Here is a 15589-nt window from a genome sequence, read left to right as displayed (position 1 = left end):
GCACTCGATTGCCCACAGCGTAGCTCCACAGCCGCATATAACCACCTGGTCTGTGCACCGTGCTTACACATTCGAGCACTATCCAGGCTCGCTGCTGCTTAGCTTCTAAGACCTGACACCAGGTCAGGCACATTCCGGTCTAATTTGGTCAAAGGACGTCTTCAGATAGTAGTTGTTAAATCTTATAATTTTGCCCATAATACAGGTTGTTGGGTTAGATCGCGTAAATATATAACTGTGTCGTTAAAACCCGCCACCACCCGACACAGCCAACTAGTAAGGGTTGTCACGTAAACAGAACTTGCCAATTCGTCACTAGTTGGGGAGCCAAGCCACAAAACCTCTTATGGATGATATTGGTCGCGAAAGCCTCCGTGTTAAACTTATCATTTTTCCTCTCTCTGTTTCTCCACTCGTCTTTGCGTATCAACAAAATGCAAATGTAGCTTGAGATGCTGCATGGACGATGTCGATGATGGAGTTACGCAGTGTACTCTGGACTTAAAAGCATTTTATGCAATCCTGCGTTTAAATGGTGACACGATATGCTGCTGTAAGCTCACCGGGCGTGTCTCGCGAGTCATCGCCTTCCCCCGAAGTGGAGGAGAAAACACTTGAAGTTTCACAGGCAGAATCAAGGTGAACCACTAAGCCTCGTGTTACTAAGTTACAGGCAACAACATTATAGAGCGAGTGCTCAATCAATAACAATCCACCCCCGAGACAGGCACGCCAGATAGAATGGCAATGCTCGAATATTAACGTCACCCATACACCTGGCTTCCTCCACCAGTTGTCTATGTTGGTTATCAGTGCCGGATTAAGCTAGTGCGGGGCCTGTAACATTTGTTATAAAGGGGCCCTAAATAAAACAAATATATTAAAACACAATTTTTTTTACTTGCATCGTAAAGTCATTGCATTTTCTCATTTGCTATACAGCAAGATAATACGACAAATCGCTAACCTTAAACACCCAGTCGTTCATAAAAGTTGAAGGCAGTATAGTACTATAGTAATAGAGCAAGTGCAGAATCATTAAACAGGAATTAGCGCGGGCCCGTAGCATATGCTACTTTTGCTACTAGGATAATCCGGCACTGCTGGTTATCATGCTAAGGCCATTTAGCATTTAAAATGTTTCATTTATTCGGGATCCAGTTGTGTGGATCTGTGGTTAGAGCATTTGGTTAGAGCAAGTGAGTTAACATCCCAGGAAGAATCGGAATCAGCTCATAATCTCTTTAGGGTTGATACACTTAGAACTGCTTTGGGGCAAGTTAACAGTGGTTATTATTTTGGTAGAATGGTCCCTGCCTTAGGAACGTGGAATTTCGACCTCTGCCTCGGGACCTCCAACACAGATGAGCATTGTCCAACATTCACTTGGACAAGAGAGACCTTGACTCTTTGTCCATAAAAGCTCCACCGAGCCTCAAAACTTAAATGTTGTTTTAAAGAAGACCCTGCATTGGGACGTTTGATTAGTTCATCTTTTAACGAGTTGTTATTTTCCCAATGTATGTGCTGCCATATTCTGGCCAACTCACGTTAGACGATTATTACAAGCCGTGCGACCTAGGAGGTCTTGCCGCCAGAGCATAGCGACATTGACAGGCGGCATGCTCCACTACGCAAGGAACTTGCGACCACTCTTGATCCTGAACGCTCCTACTCCGCCCTGCCCAGCACCTTCATCGCATCCCCCAAACCCCTCCCGCACACCTTCCGCGTGCTTTCACCTCTGTGAAAGTCACTTAAAAGGTGTCGGATATTCGCTTTCGGGGTGCAAGCCGACGGTGGCCACTCGTCTTGTCATCGTGGCAATCGAGTCAATTGGCGGGTGAAGACAAGCGTGCTGAACTCTAGCTCGACCTGAAACGGTGGCACATCAGCGCGTGGATCCAGCTGGCGTATTCCAGTCTCACGTGGTGCACGATTTTGACAACCGACACGTGTCTCGCGGTGTCTGCGTGTGTGTGAGGGTCTTCACGTGCATGGCCAGCTGTGTGGCAGGTCTGACGAACGCGGAATCGGCCATTGCCTAAAACCTTATCTCATTATATGCGGGGTGTTTTTGTTTAAACTATTTTATGTCGGACTTGAAAGATGCCCGTCGTATGCAGCCAGAGGTTGTCATATTGCTAGTCACACCTTGTCAACAGTTTATTTTCTGATATAAACTAAGTCCTGCCATTGTGATGTGGAATTTGCACCACTGGAACATGGCTGCCAATGAAGATGAGCACTGTCCCATGATAACAGCATTGCCTATTTTTGAGCAGTCACCAAATGAAGACTCCACAAGCAGTGTTTGCCAGTTCATAAAAAGACTGTACCAATTGTAACATTATATATGTGACCACAACTGATCTACCGGCAAAGGGGATTCCCTGGCCACATCACTGGGAGCCAGATACACTCCATTTGGCCAAGTCAATGTGCCTCCAGAATTACACGCAACTACTGATCAAGTGCTGCGAATACTCGAGCGCTGTGGTTTGAAGATTTTTTGCCGAGTTAACTATTATCTTAACACCCGCAAAGGTTGTCAGAAAGTTCATTATGGCAATAGCGATGCTTATACATTTTCTTTAAAGTTCGGTTATGAGGTTTTTAAAAAGCTATTTACAATAGTTCTAGTGATGATGAATGGGTTGCTTTGAGGTCAGACTGCAGTTGACTGACTTCTATATGCTTGTATTACCTCAAAGCTAACATAAAGCACCTATAATGTGTGTGCTTTGCCTTGTGGACAAGGAACTTGATGACTGAGAGAAAGTATGTCTTATCACCCCTTTGCATGGGTGCTTTGCATCAGGAACTTATGAACAATCAATCACACAAAATGTGCGCATTTAATCAGCATCAGTAAACATCGTACAGATAGATTTTATATATTTTTTAAAGTAAAACTTGCTTTTGAAAGAGGACCAGGGGGATAATGTTGCTTGTGGAGTTGGGGGCAATGTTGACTTTGCCGTGACTCGATCACTCGCCAATGTTTCACGTCTTTCTTCTTAAAGTAAAAGTGTGGCTTCTTGAGACCAGATTAAACTGTGTTTTATGCATATGCTAACAACATTGCAGTCCATACGTATACCAAATTATGTTGAGTTGTATTCATTAATTATATTGCAACCGTGCCATCGGCTTGCCTGTATGCCTATATTGGCTTTTAGGTACAACGTGAAAATAGAATCCATTATGGAATTGCACTAGTTTCAAGAATGGGCCAGAAATCCCATTGCAGGCATTTGTATGACATCTATCGAGGATTAGGGCCGACACCTTTTTGCCGTGCCAGTCTGGCGAATGTCGGTCTGGCGAATGCCACCTCAATATTGGGACTTGGCCGACGTAAGTACTGGGCAGGGCCGGGATGGCTGCACGGTAGAGAGAGCGGCCCGCAGATGCAAGGTTGCAAGTTGAATTCTTTGTTGGCTGGAGGACTCAGCCCATCATCCCTCCAGGTTTGATTTTAAAAAATGAGTACCACTTTGTGAGGAAGTCAACAGTGATTGTGCTATGGTCACACTCACACCTGCAATGTGAAATTTCCACTACTGGCTCAGGGCTGTAAATGGGATATGAGCAGGACATCACTTTGGCTTAAAAAAGAAGTTGTAAACCATCTTTATGTAACAAATGGTCGTTTGTTATTCGTGATTATAGTGATTTTATTTAATGGCATACCTGACCACCAAGCGGCACTTAAAAGCACAATCTTCTGATCAAGGCCGTAGCCATGGAGTCAACATTGGGGGGGACCAAATCTTCAAGGGTGTCTTGCGGGTACCAACACAGAAAAATATCTAAATTTGAAAACTAATTTCCTGCCTAAAATATTAAAAAATTCACTAACACGTGGGATGGACTTTTTTTACAATAATGTCGAATCGTGAATTGTATTACATTGCTCTGTTTTAACTTTTTTTACCATTTCTTGTTTCATTGTATGTAATGGCAGAGATTAGGGATTAATAAAGTATAACCATAACCACAATCACATAAACAGAAATCTATGCATTGATTTATATGAAGACAAGTCCAGATATTGTGGCCAAGGTTTAGCAAATTGTTGTTTTTATTCACATAGCATAGCAATTATTTTTTTATAGCAATATATTGGGAGGGGGGGGACATTTTGAGCATATATAATTGCGGCCTTGCTTCTGATGATGATATGAGCGCTGTGCAACAGCACCACCCAGACAGTTATTGCCCAAAATACCGCGATTGCAATATTGCAATACTAACACCAAAGCAATAACAACTTCCAGGCCACAGATGCAATCAATGGCGCGTGTGACCTGAACCAGTCATGCCCCCGTTCTCTGGCACGACTTCACCAACCCACACCAGCCAGCGTGAATGATGGTCAAACAATACCAATGACTGACGTGGCGTAGAGAAAGGTTCATCCAGCAGCAGTGGATTGACAAAGGTTCTGATATAAAATAACATCAGCTACCGGTGTCACCCGTCCAAGCACTATTGGTATTCGATACAACTCATGCATGTTATAGTCCAGCACGTGCCCATCGCTCCACTTAGTCGGGTATTTTAGTATAAAACACTGCGGCCTCAGCAGCAGCAGCAGCTGCTGCACCAGGCAGGTGCTCTCCCGGGAGCAGGCCGCTCTTTGCTCCTGGGGGGTTCCACTTGTCCCTGGGATGTCTGGAAGAGCGTTGATGAGCGAAAGAGAGGACAGGATGACCGGGGGGGGGGGGGGGGTGCATGGAGGGCGTGGGTGGAGCCGAGGAGATCACCTCGCCAGCAACCCAACGCACCTGCCCCACAACACCGCCGCCACCGCCACCCGCACCACCCCTCGTGGCAGCACGAGACGCACGCGACCGCCACGGGGACAAGAGGCGGCTCCAGTTACCGTGCCCCCCCCCTCTCCCCACCTCCCTCGCTGCTCTGTTGGGTAAATAGAGCGCCACGCGAGATGATTCAGGTGGTGACAGGCGAGGTGTGGGCCCGGCCAGAGGGGGCGGGGGGGGGCAGCCTCGTCCGCGTGGCGCGTGCCGGCCACGCCGGAAGACTTTCAAAACAAACGCCCACCAACCACCATTACCACTACTACCACCACCACCATTACCACCACTACTACTAACTACCACTACTACTACCATTACTACCACCACCACTACTACCATTACTACCACCAACCACCATTACCACCACTACCACCACTACCACCACTACTAACTACCACCACTACTACTACCACCACCATTACTAACTACCACCAGCACCACCATTACCACCACTACTGCTACTACCTCCAGCACCACCATTACTACCACCACCATTACCACCACTACTACTACCACCATTACTACCACCACCACTATTACCACCAACCACCACTACTACTACCACCACTACTACCACCACCATTACTACCACCACTACCACTACTACCACCACCAATACTACTACTACCACCACCACCATTACTACCACTACTACTACCACCACCACCATTACCACCACCACTACCACCACTACTACTACCACCATTACCACCACCACTACCACCACTACTACTACTACCACCATTACCACCACCACTACCACCATTACCACTACCACCATTACCACTACCGCCATTACCACTACCACCATTACCACTACCACCACTACCACTACCACTACCACCATTACCACCACCACTACCACCACTACTACTACCACTACCACCATTACCACCACCATTACTACCACTACCACCATTACCACCACCACTACTACCACCACTACTACCACCACCATTACCACCGCCACTACCACCACCACTACCACCACGACCACCACTGCCGCCAGAGATCCCCCGTGTAGCCTGTAACAGACTATTGGGGCAAGTGCTGTTAGTGAGTAGCACCTATGAAGGCCGGCACAGCACACGAGGGAGTTGGGTGGCCAGCATCACGCCTGGCCACTTTTGCCTCCCCAGTGCTAGCGATGTTTAAAACACCGCACCAGGATCGGTTCAAATAATCGTCACTGGTGTTGGCCGTGAGCGGGAATTGAACTCGGGTCGCAGAGTTCGTAGAGAAGAGCGCTAGCCACTGCACTACCGCCACCAACACCGCCACTACCAACACCATCAGCACTACCAACACCGCCACTACCAACACCGCCAGCACTACCAACACCACCAGCACTACCAATACCGCCACTACCAACACCACCAGCACTACCAACACCGCCACTACCAACACCGCCAGCACTACCAACACCGCCACTACCAACACCACCAGCACTACCAACACCGCCACTACCAACACCGCCAGCACTACCAACACCACCAGCACTACCAACACCGCCACTACCAACACCGCCAGCACTACCAACACCACCAGCACTACCAATACCGCCACCAACACCGCCACCAGGGATGGCAAAACGTGATTTTGATAGTGGGCTCGGGCACAACACCACACAAGCTGACAAGTCATCCAAAGCAGTCCAATGAGGGGAGTATTCTATAAGATGAGGGAGTAAAAACAATAAGTTAAAATCAGGCAAAAAACTTTACGTTTTTCTGATGTAGATTTACAATGCACACTTTTTATATATAATGTGGATACATTTACTTATACTTCATTTATGAAGTCATCTTGATTCATCAGACATCAACATACGCCACTTTCAATACAACTTCACCAATTGCATCAATATCAATTACCTTCCACTCATTAATTCGCTATAATTAATGACAGACCTATAGTATTTACAGATTTATGGATGAGGGTAAAATATTTATTTTTTACTGATTTTGTACAATTAAAATATAGCAACATGATGATGAGGTCATACAAATCAAAAAAATATGTAAATTACATGGAGTGATGGCACAGTAGTTAGCACACTACTCTATCAACCTGGAGACCTCGGTTTGATTCTCGGTCGCAACTAACATCAGAGGTGAATTATATCTGAACCAGTCCTTAGAGCCCCCACACTGACCAACATGGTGAAGTATGGTGAAACAACTCCCATTACCGATACAGTGCGGGAGTTTCTTCATCCAGAAATAGATTTAAAAAGTACTGTAAATGAGTTGATTTTAATTGATTTTATTTATTTTAATTCGACTTTCAACATTTGCTTTTGGCTATATATTTTTAAATTAAGAAAACCACAAGAAGGCTTCTTTAGATAAAATTCAATTTTCTTAAATTTCGTACCCAAAGCTGGGCTATTTTAATGACTTTGCGGCGTTGTTTAACTCAGCTCACTCAGAAATTTGAGAGGCATGTTGAAACTGACCAATAAAAACCAGGTATAGTAATTAAGGTTTACAGCTGGAAGTTGTTATACAGTCTGTTACAAATAGCTGCCTTTATTGCCCCGTGGAGTGGCGTTTCTGTCACCCCACATTAACGGGTAAGCTGTCAGAGAGTGATTAAAAAATATAGCCACCTTGCACAGCTTAATTACAGGAACAGTACCCAAACACTAACAACCCAGGCCCTATCTTTTATCAAGGATGGTTGGGACATTTCCTATCCTGGTGACAGAAACAGTAACCACTGTGATTTATCTATGGATAAATGGAATGACGGTACTTTAACTGGAAAGCACTGGCATCAAGTGATCATATGCAGTGAGACCAATGATCGTATTTTGTGATATCTGCTACAAGGTTTAGAAACTTTGTAACCAGTGTACGTGTAGTTATAATATTCAATTAATAAACAAGTAAAAATATAACATCAAGGTGTTTTAAATGGCAGATTTCCTCAACAATAATTGTCCCTGTTTGCCCATCAGTAACATGCATACCCATCGATCCAATCAATTCAATCAGTGTTTTGTAAGAGAGGATGCCGGGTCGGGGAGGCCTTCATCCAGAAGTGATGATAAATAATGATGATGATGAAAAAGGATACACGGGGGTAAGTTGATTGGCAGATTGTTTGTGGTGGGGTAAAGTGTGGGTAATCCCATCTCCTCTAGACAGCATAATAGAGGCTATCCTTATGTTTACAAGTCGAAATGGGCCCTACTCAAGTGAGCGTGGAATGGAATGTATGTCCGTTAGCGGGCCTTAGTCGAGCAAAGAAAGTCCACAGTCCTATGGCCATAGCCAGTATCTCTACAGAAAAACCGCTGCTGACTTTTTACAAAGTGGTACACACTTTATTGACCCCAGACGAATGATGGGGAGAGTCAACCCCTGACCATATTTATAACAACCTCAAACTGAGAGCTGAGCATTGTACTGGTTACTCAATCAAATGTAACAATACCACAACAGTTGTCAAATTCAACCATTAATTTTTGCAGGTCGACCAAGTACACTTGATAGGACCAAAGCATTCCTGGAACACCAAATACAACCCCCCCCCCCCCCCCCCCCATTTATGTAAGTGGCACACTTCAAAATGAATGGCCTGCTTGGCTGCATGTAATGACCCATGTATCACAAAGGAGCATCTCACTATGCAACAAACAGGTCCTCAATTTCAGTCGGAAAGGGATTGTTAAAATGTGTAGCTTAGACGGCCCTCGCCTGCAATCCATCCCAATAGCCAAGGACGAAATACTTGCCGTGTATCAGACATTACAGCAGGGCAACTGGGCGAGGTGTGACCATGTGATCAAGTACTACGATAGAAGAGGCAGGTGCAAGCCGTCAGGGAGACACTGCCCCAAGCGACGACCTCTACCCGCGTGGGTTGTGGCCTGGCTCCCGAACAGCACCAGTGCACACATCGGGGCACGTTCAGGGTCACTATGGTCATGTTTACGATGACCGTAATCTCCGAATTGTCAGATGGCTCCTGAAAGTGAGAAGCGCCTCACACTTGTGCTCAGTGTCAATATAATTGTAGAAATGGGGTCTCAGGCATATATCTGCCGATAAGAAGGCAGGGAGGGGGGGGAGTGGATCTTATCATCTGGGGGATACCATTTTTGTTTCTCTTTTGCTAGATATCGTGTTTTGTGTTTTGTGCATCGGTAAAGCTGCCAGTAAATATAGCCTTCATAGTGAAATTCATCAATAAAATATCATCAATCGATGCATAATAATGAATAATAGATGATCACACACAAAGAAGTATCAGTACATATTTGTCAGTACTTCCCTTTGCTAGTCTTACCATAGGAAGACTTTCAGGAGGTTTCTGCATCGGAATGTTTGATCAATGCCATGAATTCTCGTTTTGTATATGGAGGGAAACCAGTGCACTGAGTTAAAAGCGATGCATACAAAAGGAAAATATGCAAAGTTTCACAAAGGCAGATTCAAGAATCCCTTGCTGCACGGCCATCGAAAACAAGCTAAACTATTTTTCTGTAAAAAAAAAACGATTTTTTATATATTTTACAAAGTAAGGCCTACTAAGCTATTTAGCTCTTTTTTTCAAACGCGACCTGGCCACAAATGATAGCTCAACGAAGTGGCTTGTCTTGTGGAAATTATATCAGCCAAATGCTCTAAACGTAGTTTTCTAAATATGGTTATAATAAACCGGAGGGCTCGGAGAAACATCAACGCGACCACGGTGAGAGAGAGAGAACACGCAGACTCCAGGTCGGGATTGACCCCACGACCTCCTCCTGCATAGCAGGCGAGCAAAAAGAACCCGATTTACACCGTGCAATAACACGAATTATGAACACTGAGCACCATTATCGCAAGGCGATTGAGATCACTGGAGCTGCCAGAGTCGATGTCGCCAGAAGACTTGCACGTATAATTTCCGACGCTCTTCACTTCACGCGTGTTGCAACGCGATACCGGGTGTGCACCGCCGCAGAGAGAACCATGTTGGCCCTGGGGCAGGCATCAGCAAGACAGCATTAAGACCCCTTTGTTGACATCTCGACTCAATTGCGTTAAAGGATCGCTTGTTGGCTCAATTTGCTTTCCACAATAGAGGGTTTTTTTGGGGAGTGAGATTGCGTAAAATATAAATGTGTCGTTAAACCCGCCACCACTCGACACAGCCAATTAATATGGTTTATCACGTAAACAGAACGTGCCAAATCGTTGCTAGTACAGCACACCGCTTGTGTGTTGGAGAGTAAATCCACAACATTTACAATTTGAGTGCATTTGCTTTTGGGACCAAGGCCCCCGGAGCAAAAAATGCAGGCAAAGGAGGTCGGATTACAGAGGTGAGCAAATTAACAGAGGACAACACAATCCCTCTTGTGTACAGCACCGTGTTTAAACGATGGAAGTTGTTATCCTTGATTCAAGGTCACAATTAAGACTGTTGGAGCTCACGGATGCTTGTGTTCACAGTGAACACCTTCATGTTAAATGTAGTTTTAATTTGGATATGGTAATACCGTCATTATTTGTGCCATGAATGTATCTTTGAGTGAAGCAGATCAATTGGCTATTGCCTGCATAATGAATAATATATTACATGATGTTTTTGATATGTTAATGATGCTGTTACTATTATTGTTTTTTAGTGGCATAGAATCAGGTTCGGACATTAAATACTGCTGAAACAGTGCTATGCCAGGAATTGAACTCAAATTGCCAGCATTGTAGTGTAGAGTGTATTAATTGTTGTACAACATACCGGGTGTGCACCGCCGCAGAGAGAACCATATTGCATTTCAAGAAAAACCTAACAGTTTCAGAGTTAAATATATGTAAAAAAGCCAAATTGTCTGCTTGCTTACCTATGCAATGGGGTATCACTAATCCCCATTGGCCGTCCTGAGCCGGGGGTGGGCATTCCTCATTCCCTTGGCAGTGACGAGAGGCTCGCCACATCACGACTCGTGACTCGTTAACGGTCCACTCTTGCCGACTATGAGTCGAGCAAAGGTGCCACTGGGCTGAACAAAAAGCATAAGAGAGCATTGAAGCTAATTTTGGTAATCTCAAGGACCCAACAACATGCGCTCAGTACAACCCCTATAGCCATGGAAAGGCCATTGAGGGGCAGCAGTGTAGGTTTACAAAACCAATGCCTCTGCTGGACACGCCTGGCATAAGAAATTCAGGCAACCCGAGGGTGGGTTGGTGGTAATACCCAAATTGCAGTTTACATCAAGCACCATGCAACAAAAAAACGCACCCCCTGTCAAATAAAGAAATAAATAAATTCGAGTAAAACCAGAACACTAAATGCTCTAATTATACACTTAATGTACTGACAGGGAGTACGATAAAAAGGGACAACTAAAAGAAAACTCATTAAAGTATTATCGGGGGCGCTGTAAACGACGCTGAGATTTACCAAGGTGTGTCGGGCTGCGCCACTGGAATGCAGCGGGGAATGTGAAGTGAGCAGTTTGAAGAAAGTGGAATCAACATCACCTTGCGTTCACATTATAATGTCAGCATGGACGACTTATAATGTAAGCTTATTAGCAGTTAGCAGGCAATGCTGAAGATCAAACGGTCACAGATATTCATTGTCTGTATTGTTGCAGACATCTTCAACAATAATACACGATTTTTATGAATCCAGCAAAATGTTTCTGAGTCTTGAAAGTATTTTCAAGAAGGTCCTTGCATTGGGGTGTTTGACGGCCAATGCGTTTCTAAGGAATGCTTTGCGTGTGACGTTCTGGACTTTCCTCTTGTGCAGTGTCATTTGTAATCTTGTTATGACAGAATATCTGCAAAAGTATCTTCATACATATACATCTACAACACTTTGTAAATGAGCAGCTAAATGAGGGCCTCACCACGCCACGCAGATGTGAGGATTATTTGACTGAACTTTACCATGCAGGCTAGTGCTGGTTGGTTAAGGAAGGGAGTACGCATGTGGCGGCACACAAGTACAGTACAATGATTGGTTTTGCTCTACTGGACCAAACACCCTTCTACCCCTAACATCCCCTATCCATCAAAAGTAGAACACGATGTTTGCCCCCTGATCTTTGCGATGCACATATAACTGACTGCTTTGGCATCTGTGCATTATCACAAAAATGCCACGGTCTGGAGTCACAGCCTCTTCATGAAGGCGTCCAAATTGTGTCCTGATGTAGTAACTAGGATGTGGCGACTGACATTGATGCTGAGTAACCGCAGCTTCCGAGTATTTTTAAGAACCAGGAAGTTCCCCAAGAACTGTGCATTAGCGCACCTCCGATTAGCACGGTTGGCTTCGTACGATGCAAAATAAGTTCAACATACGTACATTGGGTACTTTAAGGCTTTGTGCTTGCCCAGTACCGATTTAATGTGTATCTTTAAATATTACATGCCACACAGCATGAAGGACATTTATCTATGCAGATATTGTTTTCTTCTTCATCCTCTTCCGTACGGCAGCTGATGTAGACGCAGAGCAACAACTGCAATTTCACATGCAGGTGGTCAAGCCCAGATAACCAGCGTCAGGAGCAGGGAAGGGTAAAGCTGTGATGTCTCCTTCGTATTTGTGGATTGGCTATTGAATAGTTATATGCTGTATGGTCTGTTCTGGAGTCATTGAATTGGACAAAATATTCGACGAGAATTGAATTTGTGTAGGAAGGGCAGATATTGCCGTTGCTACATCCAAATCTAGAATAAACATCCATAAAACATTCAAGAGATAAGCCACACACTCACTAACGACATTGGCCAATCTGTCCAAAGTGATCCAAGACCGTGGTTACTGCATTTTTGTTTGAGCAACTGGCTCGCAAATTTGACTTTTTTTGGCAAAAAAAAAGTTCTGGAAGGAGCTTGACCAACTGAGAGCATCTGGTGAAGGCCTGTTAAAAGACAAAGAACAGAGCGAATCTCATCCAGAAATCTGCACGCACTAGCAGGGGAACACACTCTGGACTTAGCGAACTCCGCAGCAAAGTACTGTGCTCCCATGTGAGCTGATGGTTACCACACCAAACAAATTGTCTCTTGAGTTCTTCCCTGTTTAAACAATATAAACAAAGTAAATTCCTTTAATATGGTCATTTCGGCTATCAAACAATCCTCCTGAGATCTGAAGATAGCAAAGAGCATTTCACGAATACAGCCTTTTCCAAGCCAATCCGAATCTGCCCATACACAAAGGTCTACAAAAAACTGCTGAACCATTGAAATCGCGTAAATAAGTTTTGACCACAGCTTGGGCCCTTGTGGATTAAGGCTTTAGGGACTCAAATTAATTGTGACAGATTTCAGCGAACACGATTATTCCAAACAAGCACCTGATTGCCCTTGATCCCGCTGAAGAATCTCCAGGATTTTACCTACCTAAAAAGCAATAGATCCACATTAAATAAAATCTTTACTTCTCACAGCAGATGTGCTCTTTACCTTTACAAGTGGAAATTGAAAGAAATCCCAGAATGCAATTACAGAAAGACAGAACCAACGCATCAGCCACATGGTGAACCTCTGCCAAACTCTTACATTAAATGGAGGCATTGATGCAATCCACCACATCAACTGAAGCCATTTCTGGACATAGACTTACAATTTGCTATTCATCCAGCCATATGCAAGAAAAAGACTGGTGCATTCTGATTGCCAAGCTGAATTTTGCATCCATAATGCAAGAAACCAGAGGCTTAAAATGCGGGGGTCAATTGTGACCAAAGTAGCAGTGTTTTGATTTGCTGCCTTGTGGTTATATTTATTTAAATAGATGCGCTAAACACAATGGTTCGCGTCTTGCTGTGTTGTCAACACACCGTGATTTTCTATGCTGTAACTCACTACTTTGGTGTAGTGTTTTAAATATCTGCTGTTCTTTCACTCGTTTAAGAGCACATCTTGAAGTTTAGCTGTCGACTGTGCAACAGTTGCATTATATGGCAGTAGGAAGTAAGTGACGTCGAGTTACAGTGGCATCAGAAATATTGGTTGTTAGCATCTGCCAATCTGTGTCTTCAATGATGTCCTTTGAATATATACCACTGAAGATATAGATCCTAAAAGAAAAGTCACACAATGGCCTCTTAACCCAGACTAGGAGTATTCCAAGCACCATGAACAGAGTAGAACATTTCACCTCCTAACAATTGTTCCAACACCTCGCAGAAATAAATAAAAATAAAGCTGCTATTACCCAAAGCATCGTACACGAGGGTTTTCTTTGCACATCATCGTTGATATGTTGATAACCTTATTGATGTTCATGCAAGCATAGCAATATAATATCGTACAAAGCTCATGCATTATTATTTCGGATTTATGGCTGTGTTCCTAAAGTGTTTTTTTTACAATAGAGGGCTTATGTTGATTCTCAAAAAATAAGTGTCTGAATATGCTGAAATTGACTTGGTAACAGCTATTTAATTATATTTGTGTATATATTACCTGTACTCTGAAAGTATACATGCGGCATTTATCCTCAAAGAAATAAGACATATATTCAAAGTTAAAGTGCGTAGCTCAAATAAGTTTTGGGGTGATTCTCATCTCGTTTGGTATACCTTAAAGTAGTGGTGGAAATGTCACACTTCCACATATGCTTCCAGTCGCTATAGGATGATCAATGTTGACTTTTCAACGAGTACCAATGTTATGTACTTCTTCTAAATGAGACAAGCTCTCTAACCAGAGTGCCACACAATTTGACAGATGCATATGACATCTAACACACAACAACAACAGCCATTCGCCACTAAGTGGCGGTTACGTCACCACGACGCTTGTGCCAGGCCACGTGCACCTTGAGGCCACGTGAAGTGTCGAATGCCCGCTGGCAGGAGGTCACGGGGCAGACCCAGGTGCCACGGGTCAACTGACTGAGATGACCGAGATGACTGGCTGATGCACCACCTGTGCCCCCTACTGTGCCAACTTGCTGTGCTTTAGCCACCCGGCGCTCCGCTCGTTGTTGTGAGCGTCGCTCCTCCGCCCTTCGTTGTTGGAGAGCGACTGCCTCCAACTACCCAGTAGCGTCCTTCACGAGCCTCCTCCACAGAGGCCGATCTTGACACCGCTGGTACCAGTCATCGGCAAGTCCACTCAGCTCCACGTCCTCCTGTACCACATCACTCAATCTCTTCTCTAGCCCGTGCTGCGCCCGTTTAGCCCCCTCGATCTGGCCAAACAAAAACTGTTTCGGCATGCGGTGGCTGGGCATGCGGACTACATCTAACACACGAGTACATCATAAGACTCACCAGTGAGGCAATAATAAACCCTATAATGCATTCCTAAGCCTTACACTAATCCTAACCACCCCGAACTTTACCATTTTACAACAAATTACTTTTTCACTGAAATTACTTGTCTGTCGCAAGTAACCCACTTTCCATGTTTTGTGTATTCCGTGTATGAATATATTGCGGTAAAGATTGGTGGTGCAGTGGTCATCACATTGCACTCTGCAAAATTCTGACGAGAGTTTTATTTCCAATGACAACTAACACCAACCCACATTGACCAGGATGGTGAAGTATAGTTAAATAAACGCCCAAGACCAACGTGGGGTGGGAACTACTTCCTTTACCCAGGAGGAGATTAACAAAGGGCCGCAATGAATGCATTTTTATTTTGAGTTGTGTCCCATTGGAATGTACAGAATTCATACATTATTGTGCTTTCCATTCGGCAAACATGTTATAGCCGCCTGAGCAAGTGGTGAAAACTTCCATATTTTTATGGCAGGGGCCACTGCTCTCATAGCACAACCAATGATGA

The sequence above is a fragment of the Lethenteron reissneri genome, chromosome 17, assembly GCF_015708825.2.
Source record: "Lethenteron reissneri isolate LAM-NWPU_2019-01 chromosome 17, ASM1570882v1, whole genome shotgun sequence".
Classification (NCBI taxonomy): Eukaryota; Metazoa; Chordata; class Hyperoartia; order Petromyzontiformes; family Petromyzontidae; genus Lethenteron; species Lethenteron reissneri.
The sequence above is the reverse complement of the archived record's forward strand: the minus strand, read 5'-3'. Positions refer to the sequence as shown.